This window comes from Asterias amurensis, chromosome 1 (genome assembly GCF_032118995.1).
Source record: "Asterias amurensis chromosome 1, ASM3211899v1".
Classification (NCBI taxonomy): Eukaryota; Metazoa; Echinodermata; class Asteroidea; order Forcipulatida; family Asteriidae; genus Asterias; species Asterias amurensis.
In genome coordinates, this window is record NC_092648.1 from 14073102 (window position 1) to 14091161 (window position 18060).

The following is an 18060-nucleotide window of genomic DNA, read 5'->3' on the forward strand; positions in this document are numbered from 1 at the left end:
ATCTAGCCTAAAATCTACAATTCTATAATAGCCTTGTGAAACTAGTCAAAATCTGGCCTAAAATCTAGCCTTATGAAACTAGTCAAAATTTTGGGAAAAAATCTACAAGGCTATACATAGCCTTATGAAACTAGTCAAAATCTAGCCTAAAGTCTACACGGTTATATTATATAGCCTTGTGAAACTAGTCGAAATTTTGCCTAAAATCTAGCATTTGAAACTAGTCGAAATCTATAGCCTCATGAAACAAGTCAAAATTTGGGCTAAAATCTACAAGGCTATGAAACTAGTCAAAATCTGGCCTAAAATCTAGCCTTATGAAACTAGTCAAAATTTCGGCATAAAATCTACAAGGCTACATGAAACTAGTCAAAATCTAGACTAAAATATACAAGGTTATATATAGCCTGAAACTAGTCAAAATTTTGCCTAAAATCTAGCCCTTTGAAACTAGTCAAAATCTAAAGCCTTTTGAAACAAGTCAAAATTTGGCCTAAAATCTACAAGGCTATAATAGCCTTGTGAAACTAGTCAAAATCTTACCTAAAATCTAGCCTTATGAAACTAGTCAAAATTTTGGCCTAAAATCTACAAGGCTATATGTAGCCTTATGAAACTAGTCAAAATCTAGCCTAAAATCTGCAAGGCTGAATTTGTCACATTTTGCTGGAAAAAGTCTACAAGCCTTATGTACTTTTCGCTCAACAAAAAATCACAAGAATGTAGGCTTGTGAATTGCACCCCCCCCCCAAAAAAAAAACAAACAAAAAAAAAACATAAGGCTATAACCTTGTGAACTTTTCAATCAAACAAAAACACCCTGCTTTAGCCTTGTGAACTTTTCGCTCGAAAAAAAATTGCCTTGTGAACTTTTCGCAAAAAAAAAATCATAAGGCTATAGTTGATGAAAATGCGGGACTTTACCCCTGATATTTTTCAAGTTTCGCCCCAATACTTTCAAGTAAAAAACAAAATAACAACTTCTTAAATTATTGCTTGAAATTTTATTATTGGCTTCTATTCAATAAAAAAAGGCTTCAGACAAGCCTACTGCATCATGAAGAGCACAACATCGCACCTTAACAAACAAAAATAGGCAATTGATAAAAGTGCTGGTCTCACCCCTATAATTCTTTTAAATTTCGGCCAATAAAAGGATGACGTTCGTACTACGGTCACGCGCATGCACATCGAGCAAGACATGCTGGGAAAAGATGGCGATATCGATCACCCCTTGGAATGAGGTTGGTTCACCCCTTAACTCCTCTCGGCCATTTTGTTTCTGAGCGCGAGCATCGTGTGTTCAAAGACGATTGCTCGACGAGTGTGAGGAGGAAAAGCAGATTTTCTTTAACATTTTACACATCAAAATTTAACAACTTCCACGATGATAACCGCACGGATGTTCATAGAATCTTCTTAATCAGGTAAGTGATTCATGTGTTGATGCAAAAGAGGAAACATGAGGGGGTTATAAGACAAGATTGTCTCGGGCAATACAGGCAAACTATTGTCAGCTAAATGTCAATGATCTAACCCAGGACAAATCGAAGAAACATAGATTGTGTTAAAATTGATTAAGCAACTGAATTCTCGCTCAATACAAGTGAGGAAAATATTGTTAGGGACGGATATTTGTGTTGAAACATTGACCCACATCGATTTTGCTGATGAATTCTAACACTTTGTACTACACGTTTTTTGTTTCTCCAATTCCTTCAAAGTTTAACGCAAGTGTCTAAAGTAAATTCACAGGGCGCACATGATTTTCTTTGAATTGTTTTCTTGTTTGTTGGGAATTAGATTTGACGACATGAGCTACTGTACATGTCATGTATATGTGGAGACAATTTAAAGGCCCCCTGAACTTGCTGTCCTGAAGTAAAAGTTCCTAATGCCTTATACTTTCTATAGCCCCTCATTATGTATGAACACTAATTTACATCCATACTCTAAATATAATTTTGTTCTTTTTCAGAGTTCGTGGAATCTGAATGGTTCTCTTTCATCAGAAGTGTATGCTGCCTCTCCCTGCATCTCAGCAGTCTTTCCAGCCACACCAGCAGTCACTGAGGTACGAGCCTCAACCGTTCTGTAAGGCAACCAAAATCTATATTTCTATTACTAGCTGTAGGGCCAAAATAATTTATACCAACACATTTGCCCAAATTTCTCTCGTACTCCTAAGACCCACATTATTTATGACTTTTTTGTGGGGCCTCCGAAGAATCCGTTAAATTTCTATTAAAAACTTTCATTTAGGTGAGCTCTTCTTCTCGATGAAATGTTCATACTTTTCCCTCAAGAGCCAAACATAATGCAACTGATTCTAGTTCACCAAAAGGAACGATTACACATTACACTGTATTTCTGTACTTGCAAACATGGAATTACTGTTCACGAATAATATGAAACTCTAACCCCCCCCCCCCCCCCCCCCCCAGGATGGTGAGAAAAAAAAATTAGCTTTATAATTTTGAATGCATCCTATTAAATAGGTGTACTTAAATTAATTACCATGAAAACGATAGCGCACTGGACATGTTGATGTTAAACAATGTTGTTGGAAAAACACCCTTTAAAGTAAAATGTAGTTTTAGGGAAAATGGTCATTTTAAAAAAAAAAAAAAAAATCTGAGAAAGGCTTCAGGCATGAAGCCTTTCTCGTGCATCTGAAAGCACACAATTTAATGCATGGAATGTAGATTTCCTTTCATATTTTGTTTTCAACTTTGATAATATTTGAGCCGAAACTTTCACTGGTTTGTTATTTATGCTTTTATTGAGGCACACCAAGTGATGAGACGGGTGTTTGATAATTACCAAAAGTATCCCCAATCTTTATTATTTTCTAAAAGTTACTTTTAATTAGTTCATCAACACCTAGAAGGGGAAGAGGGGATCACCAAAGCCGTCCATAGAACCAATAATTGTCCAAATATTATGATTCATCAGAAAATAGTAAGCAAACCAGACTAGATTTTTTATTTGAATTTTCAAAGAAAGAAAACAAAAACAGCAGTTAGTGCATCCACACTGTTAGACATTAACCCCCACCCACCCCTACCTCAAGAGCTTGATTATGACTAAGATGTATGTTATGTTTCCGGAATGTTTTAATTAAAACAATTTTTGTTTTGGGGGTGCTTTTGCACTCCTGTTGCTTCCTTATTATTCATTTTGATAGTTGCTTAAATTGATGGTTAGAAATGTGCCAGTTGATGTAAAATCACTTAAACCTCATTGAAATGATTTCAAAATGTCTTTTTTTTTAATGCACTAGTCAAGTGCCACAATTCAAAAATTGTATTTGTAAAATCAAATACAGCTTTCAATTCATACTTGTCTGTATTAAAAGTATCGAAAATGTGTATAGTTTCAAAATTCAACTTAAACCCCCCAAGCCAGTTAAGAACTTATCCGAGAAGAAACATCAGCTGGCAAATGACAACCATAGCTAAGAAATATAAATGATCAACCAAGGAAGAAATGTAACCTGTTTTTCCAAAAGGAGTCCACATGGCTAACTAAAAAACTAGTCTCATGAAAACATAAATTAACTATTTGGTTTCCACAAACTTGTAAAATATTGTTTGTGCTTTTTTCAGAATATTCCAAGAATCAAAGCGTTTTTTGTTTGTTTATTTTCAAACAAATTTAATTAAATTTGACTCCTTTATGGTTCACAGGTTGCATTTCTTACTTATAAAGAAGGTACAACATTGGTATTCATACACACATGTACTGCATATTGAGTGCACAAATTTGGACACAAAAAACATTATCTAAAACTTGCAGAGTTTCAAAACAAATTTCTTTATTAATTGTTTATCTCAAAACAGTTTTTACATCAAGTGGACATTTAGATGAATGTTTACTTGCATGCTTACCACAATTTACAATAGCGTCATTAGATGAATGTTTACTTGCATGCTTACCAAAATTTACAATAGCGTAACTACCAATGTTGTATCTTCTGTAAAGGCCGCATCTTATAGCTTGTTCTGTGACTTTATAATCTCAATCTTGGAAAGTTTTTGAAGTCCACAAAGGGACACAAAAAGTCAAAAATTACTAAGTGTTTTGTCAAAAAATGACCAAGTCCAAAAAAAGACTAAGTACAAACATTGACTATGAGTGTCTGCTCAAAAAATGACTAAGTCCACACAATGGCTAGTGTTTTTGTCAAAAAATGACTAAGTCCAAAAAAAGACTAAGTACAAACATTGACTATGAGTTTCTGCTCAAAAAATGACTAAGTCCAAACAATGGCTAGTGTTTTTGGTCAAAAAATGACTAAGTCCACAAAAGGACACAGAAAGTCAATAATTACTAAGTGTTTATGTCAAAAAAATTACTAAGTCCAAAAAAAGACTAAGTACAAACATTGACTATGAGTTTCTGCTCAAAAAATTACTAAGTACAAACAATGGCTAGTGTTTTGGTCAAAAAATGACTAAGTCCACAATGGAACTCCATTTTATTGTTATTTAAAGTCACAACAAGCTATAAGACGATACCTTTAATAAGGGGCTGTATTCCATTTTGATGTACCTAGCAATATAATCTTATGGTAATTTGAATTTGACGCCTTGTATAAGTGTCATATGCAAATTTCTAGTTGATTACATGTTGGTGTACATTGACTATGGGATACAGTCTCTTCTGCACCCCTATAGGGGGTGCTCTTGGTTGATCATGATTTTAATAATAGGGGGGGTAGGGCCAAACTTTTTACGGAGTTAATTTCGAACCGTACAACGGCACGAGAAATTTTTTTGGCTGACTTAGTCTATATAAAAAAGGCAATTTTTAAGGGATTTTTTTGATTTTTTTAAGCACCACTGAACTGTAGAAGCAGCAGAGTTGCGCAAACGTGTGTGCCAGTTGGTGTGGTCAACTACTATCTAGAAAGTGAAGCGACTTAATGATCTAAGTATTAATGGAAGGAAAGCATTTTATTAAGTTAAATCAAGTTAATGTTTCATTGATAGTCTGTTTTACCGAAGTCCTGCTTTACATGATTGACAAACTAAAAAGATTGGGTTTTTTTAAAGTCTGAAGCCAAAAACAAACTAAAGATTTTTTGTTCAAAGTCCAAAACATAAGGTCGAAAGGATTCTGTTGCCCGTTAAAATGTTTGATGAATCTGTATCAAGTGTACCATCGGACGTCTCCCCCTGTTCGGGCAAGGACGATTCAACTCCGTCACCGATTGAGTCCTGTAACATCAGAATAACGAAGACTTCAACCCAGATGATGATGCGCTGATCAGAGAAACAAGATTCCAACATGGCGGCTGAACTCGAACAATTTGTAAATTTGTTGTGACGAGCACAAAAAACGAACTAAAATACGCATATTCTTTTCAATATTAACATCATACTCAGGAATGTATTGGTTTCACTTGCATTATAAGTACTACACTTCTTCATAAATTTTGTTTCAAATCAATCATAAGTTTGGGATTTGTTAAAATATCGCAACATTTTAACAGTGTGTGTAATAACATGTTCAACCGAAGTCAAATTTCAAAGTCAAAAGTGAGGTTGTACGAAAACATCAGATTTGCATCTTCATTGCATCGAGTATCATAACAGGAGATATTGTAGGTGACATTGGGTTTATGGAGGATAACTAGACTGAGAAAAAAAAACTCTTAAAAAAAACCTAACCTATCTCAAATTCTAAACTCCTAAGTACAACACAGTTTCAAATCCTACGGAACTACAAATTGCTGATAAAGTCCCAATTAAGTATTGAAAATTTAGGATCAACAACTACTCCTACTGATAAACTTTATGTAAATCTGCAAACCAACCACTGCATGCTAATGATTCGTACCAGTTATTAATTACAAATTTTTGCATAAAAAGAGTCTGACGTCGATGTCGGAAAATTGAGGTTTTACCAGTGACGATAAAATCACTGATAACTTGGTGTATTTTCGATCTAAAAAGACACCTGTGATTCTGCAAACAGTGCATGACTAACAAGCGAATTGAGAAATAACTAATAGTTTTGAAGTTATTTATTTAATAATTCTACACTAATAATGGACTAGTGTGTATGCTCCCTTTTTCTTAAACTACATGTTTACCATAAAAGAATTAAAATAATTGATGGACATCGCACAAAATTTGTTTTGTTTCAAAGAGATCTTAACAAACACAAAACACAATTGTTATACTGACAAAAAGTAGTAGCTTGCATTTGTTTCCAACAGTTCTACGGGTTTAATATCATAAACTTGCCAACTCTTTTTAGAACCTATCAAAATAATTACTGACCAAGTGTCTTTGTCACTCTAACAGCCTGAATAACTAAGACTTCGACCCAGATGATGATGTGCTGATCAGAGAAACTAGATTCCAACATTGCAGCTAAACTTTACAAATTTTGTGAGTTTTGTATAAAATAAAACGCCTGTGTGTCCTCACCATGTTCAGCTGAAAAAGGGTTAACTAGTTGTAAAAATTGTTTGCAACTATCAATAATAAATACCCTAAAGGATTGAAAACAACTACTGCAGCTAAATTTCTACGTTTATGAAAGCAATGTCTATTGGTCAACATCATGTGTAAATGAATTCCTCAACTGATTGTAGTTAACATACCTACTGTAGAAACAGTCATAGAGCTGACCACTCAAAACCTACAATGAACAACCTAGTTTAATTGGTCACTGAAATAGACTAATAGTTAACGTCATAGACTGAATAACTAACGTCAACCAGTTCAACATGGGTTTTAACTAACTCGGAAAACTTAACACTATTCTAACTTACGAAGGAGTGTAAGTAAAACCTACTCTGGCTGAGAACTAAACCGGTCACAATAATATAATGCACAACAGCATCTTTCTATTAAGCAAAGATGTTTCTTCTACAATAAAGCACCCTGTTTACTTCCTACACAATCCCAATGTCATCTTTGATATCTCCTTTTGATACAGTCAAAACTTCTTAACACAAGTGAAACCAATGTAAAAGCCTGAGTACCTGATTGAAATGTGAATAGCCATGTTCAGAATCTCGTTTCTCCGACCCTCGCACCAACATCTGGGTAGAAGTCTCCGTCATTCGTCAGGTCCAGAGTCTCCCTCAGATCAGAAGAGGATGTCCGGTTGCAGAAAAGGTTGATCAAAAAGTAGACCCGTTTACACAGGAACAGTATAGAGAGACGGGTACCAACTTAGGATAACAAAATGATCAGGTAAAAAATGTGAAAAAAAAGTGCTATGGTCCTCAGTCCTTGACACTTTCGATACAGGCCCCCAAAGACTTCAACAGGCAACCAAATCCTTTCTTTCTTAAGTTTTGTTTTTTTTGTCGGAGATCGAGCAAGTTGAAATAGTTTGTCAATCATGTAAGGTAGGACACCGGTAAGACAGACTACCAGCGCCACATTAACAAGATTTCACTTAATAAAATGCTTACCCAACCATTAACTCTTGGATCATTAGGTCGCCACACATTCCAGATAGTAGTTGACCACACCAACCGGCACACACGTTTGCACAACTCTGCTGCTTCTACAGTTCAGTGGTGCTTTCTACAGCATTTAATGAATTGTAACCACATAATTTAATACATAATTTTTCAAATTATAAAAACAGCCAAGTACAACATTTACCATCCTTGAGTTGAAATAAAATTTATCTCTGAAATAAGATTTGTTTTTTCATCAGCTGATGCAAAAAAAATCAATGAAATTTAGAACTGTTAATTATTACTGTCACAGCAATGCAAAGAAGAAACAACAACATTTTCAAATGAGACTGTTTCGCAAAAGATATTGTACTTTTAATCAATTTCATCTAAGTTTGGACAGGTGTGCATCACACTTGCCCAAACATGTCGAGCCTAAAATGAGTAAATTTGGTTGAATTGATGATGTACTTGTATATCATGAAGATTGGTCCCAAGAAGAATACAACTTTAGGATGTGTTTTGGTTGCATTAATTGTCTTGAGTGCGTGCAAGTTGTACTTGGCTTCACAATCATCAAAGTATCGATATATAGAAACCAGAAGCACTCCCACAATTTGAGTCACAAGCAAATTTTACATAACTTTATGTTTTCCTAAACTGATTTAAGATATTCAAAACATTTGCCAAGAGAGTTTTGAAAAAAGAAAAAAGAAAAAAAAAAAAAAAGACGTATTTTGGAAAGTAAAGTCAAACGTTTTATATGAAAAAATGTATGCATTTTGTACAAAGTATTGTGAACTCGTTTTGTGGGAATGTTTTGATAAAATGTATCAAAGACACTGGACACTCTTGGTACCTGTCAAAGACTAGTGTCCACAGTTGATGTATCTCAACATATGCATAAACAACAAACCTGTGAAAATTTGAGCTCAATCGATTGCCGAAATTGTGAGATATTAATAAAAAAAAGGAAAAAAAACACCATTGTCGCACCATGGTCACACGAAGTTATGTGCTTTCAGATGCTTGATTTCGAGACCTCAAATTCTAAATCTAAGGTCTCGAAATCAAATTTGTGGAAAATTACTTCTTTCTCGAAAACTAAGTCAATTCAGAGAGAGCCGTTTCAAAAAATGTTTTATACTATCAACCTCTCCCGATAACTTGTTATTACCAAGAAAGGTTTTATGATAATAATTTTGAGTAATTACCAATAGTGTCCACTGCCTTTAAGACAATTTATGTAAAATACACAAATATTATGCCTCGTTTGCTTTTTCAATCAGTCAACCCACCCCAGGGGTAAGGGCAGGATCGATCAATAACAACAATTCATGAAGGTAAACAATTAAATTTTAGATAATCGTTTTTTGAAACTAGCTATACAGCATGAGTATTATACAAATAATGAATGTTTATGAGTGCAATGGTGCAAGTATGTTCATAAGTTGAAAGATGGAATGTTCTATTCAACAAAGCGGAGTCAGGTTGAATGGAACATTCCATCTTTCACCGAGCAGAAGCCCAATGCTAGTAATGTGTCTTGCAGTAACACTGCTGCGTTACCAAAGACACACACACGCGGTGATGTTTTTTGCTCCTCAGCGAGCAATAGTACTTTTCGGATGGAACGAAAAATGCACGGTGAGTGACGTTAGCATGCAATAGTACTTTTATTTGCCAACACATGACGGACACTCCTCCAATCAAATGGCACGGATCTGCTTGGGTGTTATATAACACAAACTAATGTAAGCAAACACTGACAGTTTAAAAAGACCTTTACCACAGTTCGGCCATTTCGTCTGGTTCCTGTGTACCGATCAAAACCCGCTCGAAACTCTCAAAGTTTGAAAAAAGGAACCAGACTAAATTTGGATGTCAAGCCTCTTTTGTTTCTTGAGACAATCCTGATGGCACTGTCATTGATAAAGGATCCTTATCTTATTTAAGTACCCAAACTGGGATGAAATGCTCAGCCTCCTCATCAGTAAGCAGCTCTCTGGCATCAGGTGGTCATCGTTGTTGTCGTCGATTTCAACTCCTTGTTCCAGTGAGCCATTGCCTTGAGTTCCTCTCAGTGTAGACTGATCCGAAGATGTTGATTCTCTTCAAGAGTGCTCAATCTCTTGATGCCTGTAAACACATAAACAAAAAAATAAAAATTTACTTTTACATTAAAAATGAACCTTTGACCCTAATCATCCTGGGTCAATTTTACAGAGTTAGAAAGATGAAATAAAACAGTGAAAGTTTCAGCAAAATGGGTCTACTGATCTACTTGCTGAGACAGTAGTGATGAGTCAATCCAAGGTAAAGATTTTGATACGTCACCAAAATGTTTGTTTTTTTCCAAACATTAAAAAAAAAATGGCCAGGGGTTTCCTTACGGGTGGCGAACCCTTTGTCACTGATTTTTGCTCCTCTGTTTTCACAAGTAAAATATTAAGCGTCTAAAATAAAACGAGCCTATTTGTACATCAAACTATTTTGGGGGCCAAATGTCAATTTTTAGTTTGAAGTGGCGCAACTTTCAATCAAACACAGTTAAAAAATTGGCCAGGGGTGTCCTTACGGGTGGCGAACCCTTTGTCACTGAATCTTTGCTCTTCTGTTTTCAGAGTTAAATATAACAAACCAAATTTTTGGGACTTGTGCAAAACTTACCAAATGATAAATCACCTAATTTGAAGTGGCGCATGTTTCAATTAATAAACACAGTTAAAACATCGGCCTCCTCATCAGTAGGACATCTCTCTGGCATCAGGTGGTCGTCTTTGTTGTCGTCGTCGTCGTCGATTTCATCTCCTAGTTCCAGTGAGCTCTTGCCTTGAGTTCCTCTCAGTGTAGACCTATCTAAAGATGTTGATTCTCTTCAGGAGTACTCAATCTCTTGATGCCTGTAAATAAATAATAAATAAATAAATAAAAAATTGCTTATACATAAAAAATGAACCTTTGACCCTAACCATCCTGGGGTCAATTTCACAAAGAGTTAGGACTGGTTAAAAACTTAATGCTAGTCCTAAGTTAGACGAATAACTTGTCCTAACTCAAGATAAGACTAGTCTCAACTCTTTGTGAAATTTACCACAGATCCTTCAAGATCCATTTGCATGTATTATTTGTTTGTTTCTGTTTTGCTGAATGCTGCTCTTGTAACCGTATTTTGCTTACACACATGTCACGTTAACAGTGAATTTCCGCTTGTACTAATCCTCATGTAGCACTGAATCTGTAATTCAGTGACGCTCGTGGCTCTTCAACAATGTTACCCCTGATCACTAGGCCATTTATTTCATTCATCAAACCAACTCAGCTCCCTTGGGAATAAACTGCCTGTGCAGCCAAATATGTAGTGACCAAGTTAAATAAATCACAAGAACCATCTCTGCCCTCAGAGGTACCTACTAACCCCTGTGCAATCTATGGAAACTGTATGATAAACCTAAAAGGGTCTACAAGCCTAAAGCCCGGTTCATACTTCCTGCGAATGCCAAGCAAATTTTGTTGTCACTAACTCGCAACAGTGGAACTGTGTCACAACCCCTTCGAAACATTCCCTAGGAAAACAGGGCTGTGTCGCCAAAATTAACTGTGCATTTGCAGGAAGAATGAACCGGGCTTAAGTAGTCCTTAACTTACTTGCATGATGGGCAGAAGTAGAAAAAGGTTTGTCCTTCATCAGATGATCGTGTTTGCCTGGTGTGGAAATGAAGTCCATCATGACTGCACTTGGCACATGCCCATTCAATCTGAAACCAGACCAGATACAAAAACGAAATTAAGAAGTGGTGAAAAATAACCAAGCACTGAAAATAACAAATTTGTGATAATACGCCTAAAAGGTAGGCCGTAAGTTGTTGTTTTTTGTCAATGATTAATTGACAAAATATAGAAAGATGAAATAAAACTGAAAGTTTCAGCAAAAAAAAGGTCTACTGGTTCCACTTGCTGAGAAAACAGAAAGAAGCAAAACCCTGTCACAGTAGCGATGAATCCCTCCGAGGTAAAGATTGATACATCAACAAATTATGTCTTTTTTTCCCCTAACATTTAAAACAAATTGGCCAGGGGTTTCCTTACGGGTGGCAAACCCTTCCTCACTGATTTTTGCTCCTCTGTTTTCACAGGTAAAATACAAAACCTCTGAAATAAAACGAACCTATTTCTATATCAAAATATTTTGAGGGGTTTACGTTATTTTTCAAAATTTACCAAGCGTTAACTTTCAATTTGAAGTGGCGTAATTTTCAATCAAACACAGTTAAAAAATTGTCCAGGGGTTTCCTTACGGGTGGCGAACCCTTTGTCACTGAATTTTTGCTCTTCTGTTTTCAGAGTTAAATATAAACACCAAATATTTTGGGACTTACCAAATGATAAATCACCTAATTTGAAGTGGCGCATGTTTCAATTAATAAACACGGTTAAAACATCAGCCTCCTCATCAGTAAGACATCTCTCTGGCATCAGGGGGTCTTCTTTGATGTCGTCTTCGACGATTTCATCTCCTTGTTCCAGTGAGCTATTGCCTCGAGTTCTTCTCAGTGTATACCGATCCGAAGATGTTGATTCTCTTCAGGAGTACTGAATCTGTTCATGCCTGTAAACAAAAAAATAAAAAAATAAAAACAACTTTTACATAAAAAATGAACCTTTGACCCTAACCATCCTGGGGTCAATTTCACAAAGAGTTACGACTGGTCCTAACTGAGGACAAACTTAATGCTAGTCCTACGTTGGACGAGTAACTTGTCCTAACTCAAGATAAGACTAGTCTGAACTCTTTGTGAAGTTCACCACAGATCCTTCAAGATCCAATTGCATGGTTTGTTTTGTTACTGTTTTGCTGAATGCTACACTTGTAACCATATTGTGCTTTACACACATGTCATGTAAACAGTGAATTTCCGCTTGTACTAATCCTCATGTAGCACTGAATCTGTAATTCAGTGACGCTCGTGGCTCTTCAACAATGTTACCCCTGATCACTAGGCCATTTATTTCATTCAACAAACCAACTCAGCTCCCTTGGGAATAAACTGCCTGTGCAGCCAAATATGTAGTGACCAAGTTAAATAAATCACAAGAACCATCTCTGCCCTCCGAGGTACCTACTAACCCCTGTGCAATCTATGGAAACTGTATGATCAACCTAAAAGGGTCTACAAGCCTAAAGCCCGGTTCATACTTCCTGCGAATGCCAAGCAAATTTTGAACTGTGTTCAACCCCTTCGAAACATTCCCTAAGAAAACAGGGCTGTGTCGCCAAAATTCACTTTGCATATGCAGGAAAAAGGAATCGGGCTTAAGTAGTGACTAACTTACTTGCATGATGGGCAGAAATAGAAGACGGTTTGTCCTTCATCAGCTGATTGTGATCGTCTGGTGTGGAAATGAAGTCCATCGTGACCGCACTTGGCACAAGCCCTGTCAATCTGAAACCAGACCAGATACAAAAATGAAATTAAGAAGTGATGAAAAATAACCAAGCATAAAAAAAAACTGTGAAAGTTTCAACAAAATAGGTCTACTGGTTCTACTTGCTGAGAAAACAGAAAGAAGCAAAACACCGTCACAGTAGCAATGAATCCATCCGAGGTAAAGATTTCGATTATTTACAAATTAAGGTTTGCTTTTTTCCCCAAACATTTCAAAAAAATTGGCCAGGGGTTTCCTTACGGGTGGCGAACCCTTTGTCACCGATTTTTTTTTCACAGGTAAAATATAAAGCCTCTGAAATGAATTGAACCTATTCAGATATCAAAATATTTGGGGGCTTACGTTTTTTTTCAAAATTTACCAAATGTTAATTTTTCATCCTGGGTCAATTTCACACAGAGTTAGAAAGATGAAATAATCAGTGAACGTTTCAGCAAAATGGGTCTACTGGTTCTACTTGCTGAGAAAACAGAAAGAAGCAAAACACTGTCACAGTAGCAATGAATCCATCCGAGGTAAAGATTTCGATTTACAAATTAAGGTTTGCTTTTTCCCCAAACATTTCAAAAAAATTGGCCAGGGGTTTCCTTACGGGTGGCGAACCCTTTGTCACCGATTTTTTTTCACAGGTTAAATATAAAGCCTCTGAAATGAATTGAACCTATTCAGATATAAAAATATTTGGGGGCTTGCGTTTTTTTTCAAAATTTACCAAATGTTAATTTTTCATCCTGGGTCAATTTCACACAGAGTTAGAAAGATGAAATAAAACAGTGAAAGTTTCAGCAAAATGGGTCTACTGGTTCTACTTGCTGAGAAAACAGAAAGAAGCAAAACACTGTCACAGTAGCAATGAATCCATCCGAGGTAAAGATTCTGATTATTTACAAATTAAGGTTTGCTTTTTCCCCAAACATTTCAAAAAAATTGGCCAGGGGTTTCCTTACGGGTGGCGAACCCTTTGTCACCGATTTTTTTTCACAGGTAAATTATAAAGCCTCTGAAATGAATTGAACCTATTCAGATATCAAAATATTTGGGGGCTTACGTTATTTTTCAAAATTTACCAAATGTAAATTTTTCATCCTGGGTCAATTTCACACAGAGTTAGAAAGATGAAATGAAACAGTGAAAGTTTCAGCAAAATGGGTCTACTGGTTCTACTTGCTGAGAAAACAGAAAGAAGTAAACCCTGTCACAGTAGCGATGAATCCATCCAAGGTAAAGATTTTGATACATCACCAAATTACGTTTGTTTTTTTCCAAACATTAAAAAAAAAATGGCCAGGGGTTTCCATACGGGTGGCGAACCCTTTGTCACTGATTTTTGCTCCTCTGTTGTTTTCACAGGTAAAATATAAAATGTCTGGAAAAAAACGAGCCTATTTGTACATCAAACTATTTTGGGGGGCCAAATCGCAACTTTTAGTTTAAAGTGGCGCAATTTTCAATCAAACACAGTTCAAAAATTGGCCAGGGGTTTTCTCATGAGTGGCGAACCCTGTGTCACTGAATTTTTGCTCTTCTGTGTTCAGAGTTTAAAACACAAAACCAAATATTTGGGGGATGGTTTTTCAAAACTTACCAAATGAGAAATCACCTTATAAATATGAAGTGGCAAAACTTTCAATTAACAGTTAAAAAATTGGCCAGAGGTTTCCCTATGGGTGGTGAACCCATATCACTGAATTCTGCTCTTAAGAGTTAAATATAAAAAATAAAAGAAATAAAACAAAACTATTTCTAACCAAAAATTTTGGGAGGGGGGGGGGGGTAATTTTCAAAAATTACCAAATTATAAAAAAATCGCCTGTTAAGATGCAAGTGGTACTTTTTTCAATTAAACAGTTAAAAAATTGGCCAGATGTTTCCATACGGGTGGCGAACCCATATCACTGAATGTTGCTCTTCTTTAGAGTTAAATATAAAAAATCAAAGAAATAAAACTAAACTATTTCTAACCAAATATTTGGGGAGGGTCGAGGGTAATTTTCAAAAATTACTAAATTATAAAACAAATCGCCAATTAAAATGAAGTTCTGGTACATTTTTCAATTAAATGCAATTAAAACCATTGGCCAGAGCTTTCCCTACGGTTAGCAAACCTTCATCACTGATTTTTGCTTTTTTCAGAGGGATAAAACCTCTGAACTAAAATAACAAGTACAAACAAAGAAATTTGATTTTTTTTTTTTTTTTTTCAAAATTCACGAAATGATAAACCACCTTTTATTCAAACCAAAATTGTGCATTTATCTTTCAAACAATTTCCTAATATTGACCAGAGGTTCCCCAGTTTGTTTTTGTTTCTTTCCAAAAAATACAACAGTAAACCTAAATATTTTGGGGGTTATATTCTTCAAAAGAAACCATATGAAATAAGTCACCAAATAAATTTCATCTATTGTGCATCTTTTTCATAAACCAATTTTAGAAATTGCCAGAGGTTTCGCTGTGGGTGGTGAACCCTTTTCACAGATTTTATTTGTGCATCTTTCTTTATTAGTTCACAGTTAAAAATAAATAATGAAACCTCCGAAAGAAAAAATACAAACAAAATGTTTTGGTGGGTATAGTAAAGACAAATAAACAACTTAAAGTACAAACATTTCTGTATGTAAGCATCAAGATATAAACCTAAAATTGTTTGACATTTCCTAAGATAAGGCCGATTAAAAAAAGAAACATGTTTAGCATCAGGCTTTCTCAAAAAAGGAAAGAGGGGCTTTTTTTTCTTTTCAAGATGGCCACCATTCTTTTTAAAATGTCAAGTATCGATTGTTTTTTCTATTATTCTAAATCAAAAAGGAGGTGGCATGTAAAAAGAAAGCGGGCGGGGACGCTAAATACATGTTTCTTTTTTAACTTGGCCTAAAACTCCAGTGTTTCACTCACCAGTAGTCCTAGGTCTTTCTGGCTGTAACCTTGTAACGACCTCCAACATTCTTGCAAGAGTTGAGACACAGGTATGAATGATAGACCACACTATGTATGTAATGCAGCTGTAATGAGAAGGAAGACAAAAAGTGACTTTTCATATATTCAAAAATATGCTGCCAGTTCTAATGATAGTGATACATGCAGTCACCACTGATACAAAGAACACAAATTTCACTGATAATATTATTAAACACAACTTTACACAAGTGTTACATTTTGTTGAAAATCTGTGAATGAAAGGAAGGTTATTTTAACTTGTGTTGGATGATTTTTGAAGCACGAGTGCCCAGCACCGGCGATTTGAAAACATTCATTCCCCAAAACGTAAGTCAGACAGTCAATGGGGATAACTTTCTGTATGGCGCCATCACTTTATCATTCATTTTTACAATCAAATATCTTGTTAAGGTAAATGAGATACTATAATATTTCGGATAACTTTCCGTACGGCGCCACCACTTTTTTACTTATATTTAGAAAAAGGGATATCTCATTGAGGTAAGTTAGATACTAAATTATTTCATATCGAATCAAAAAGTGGTGGCACCGTACGGAAAGTTTTCCAATATTTCATTTCAAATGTAAAAACTGTTGTACCAAGGGTATTTCTAATATTCTTTTAGTTTTTTTTACCACAATTAAAAAAGAAAATTTTATTTATATTATATATATATTTTTATAAATTATAACATGACTAAACAACAGCGGGTGAGCCACCACAATGAAATCATTACAAAGGACGATACAAAAGGCAATCATTAATCTTACAGACCGGCCTAGTAGTTAGTAGGCCAATTATAATGTAAATTACAAAATTAATATTGAAAACTATGTATACTATTTTATTTATAAATATTTGTTTTTTATAGTGTATACTTAAAAAAATATTAAACTTTTTTGTAAACTTGTCATTTACATCATCAGAGTCAAAGTAATTGAGGTGAATTTGCATTAATGTATTTAATATAATATTCAAAGTATGTTGAGATCATGCATCAGCCTCCTCCCCCCCCCCCCCCAGCCACGTCCCGACCCCGCCTACCCATTTTATAAATAACGCACAAGTCCATGGGTCCATCGCACACAAATTTACAAGCTCCGGTTTCCACAAGAAATACCTATATTCTAAACTTACTTTTTGCATTTACTTTGTGAGGACACGTCTTGCATTTCATAACTACCGTTCCTTTTTCAGGAAACGATAAAATGGAGCCAAATTGCGGGCAAAATTCTCTCGAAGAAGCAAGTACCTCCTCTCCGTCCATGTTTTTGAAGAATTCTAATCCAGCATGCGTTTCTGAATGGGCCGCACGTGATTTAGCAAGCTGGACTTCATCCGAATATTCAGGGTTTAATTTGGTGTAGGGTATCTGACTATGTATTAAAATAGGAATCGCGTCCTCTCCCGCGATCAATTTAGTCTGAACACCCGACGTCACACTAGCACACTCGTGGATGATAATGACAGGGGATCAGTCTTATTAAAACCCGCAAGCCACCCCGTGACTACTTTGCGTATTCACTGCTCATGAATATCCATATTCGAATATCATAGTTCATAGGCAAGTCAATGTATTTTACGCTAAAGCCTAAATACTTTTGGGGGATGGTTCAATTTAAAATAAAATAATTACCTAAATTGTTTGATAACCAGCCTTGGCCCAACGTCAAATAGATGCTTAAGCAGTGGATGTCGCTAAACAATATTCAAGTTCTTCGTTTCAATTTGAAAGATAAATCTCAAAATAATCGCATGATGGATAATCAATGAGAGAAAATCATACTTTTCACAGTTTGACCTTAAAGGCACTGTCGATTACACAAAGATTTAGGACTAGTCCTAAGAGATAACAAAAAACGCACAGCTAGTCCCAAGTTAGGGATAAGACGAGCAACTCTTCCTAACAGAAAACTCTTCCTAACTCTTTGTGAAATCTACCCCAGGATACGATTGATAACTACTCAAAATATTGGCATAAAAATATTAATCGGTAACGAGTAAAGGGGGCCCAACTGCAGTGATGTGAGAAATGACTGCTATTAAATTAAGGTGGTTCAGATGAAAAAGTTAATTATTAATGTTTTTGAATCTGAGAAAAACTTCAGGCCTAAAGCCATCCTCGGGCATCTGAAAGCACATTAATTTTGTGCATAATATTAAAAAGAAATTTCATACAACTTCGATGACAAATTGAGCCCAAATTGTTCGCAGATTTGTTATTTTTATGCATATGCTGGGGCAC

General features: G+C 35.5%; 1 long non-coding RNA gene across 1 annotated transcript; it reads right to left on the reverse strand.

Annotated features, from left to right (window-relative positions):
* Positions 1-3040: 3040 nt before the first annotated feature.
* Positions 3041-17078, reverse strand: LOC139946606 (uncharacterized). Its single transcript, XR_011787277.1, has 7 exons — positions 16953-17078; positions 15773-15879; positions 12764-12873; positions 11809-12038; positions 11078-11187; positions 10100-10332; positions 3041-9568 (listed from the first exon to the last, which is right to left on the reverse strand). It is a non-coding gene; the product is annotated as an uncharacterized lncRNA (long non-coding RNA).
* Between the last annotated feature and the right edge of the window lie 982 nt (positions 17079-18060).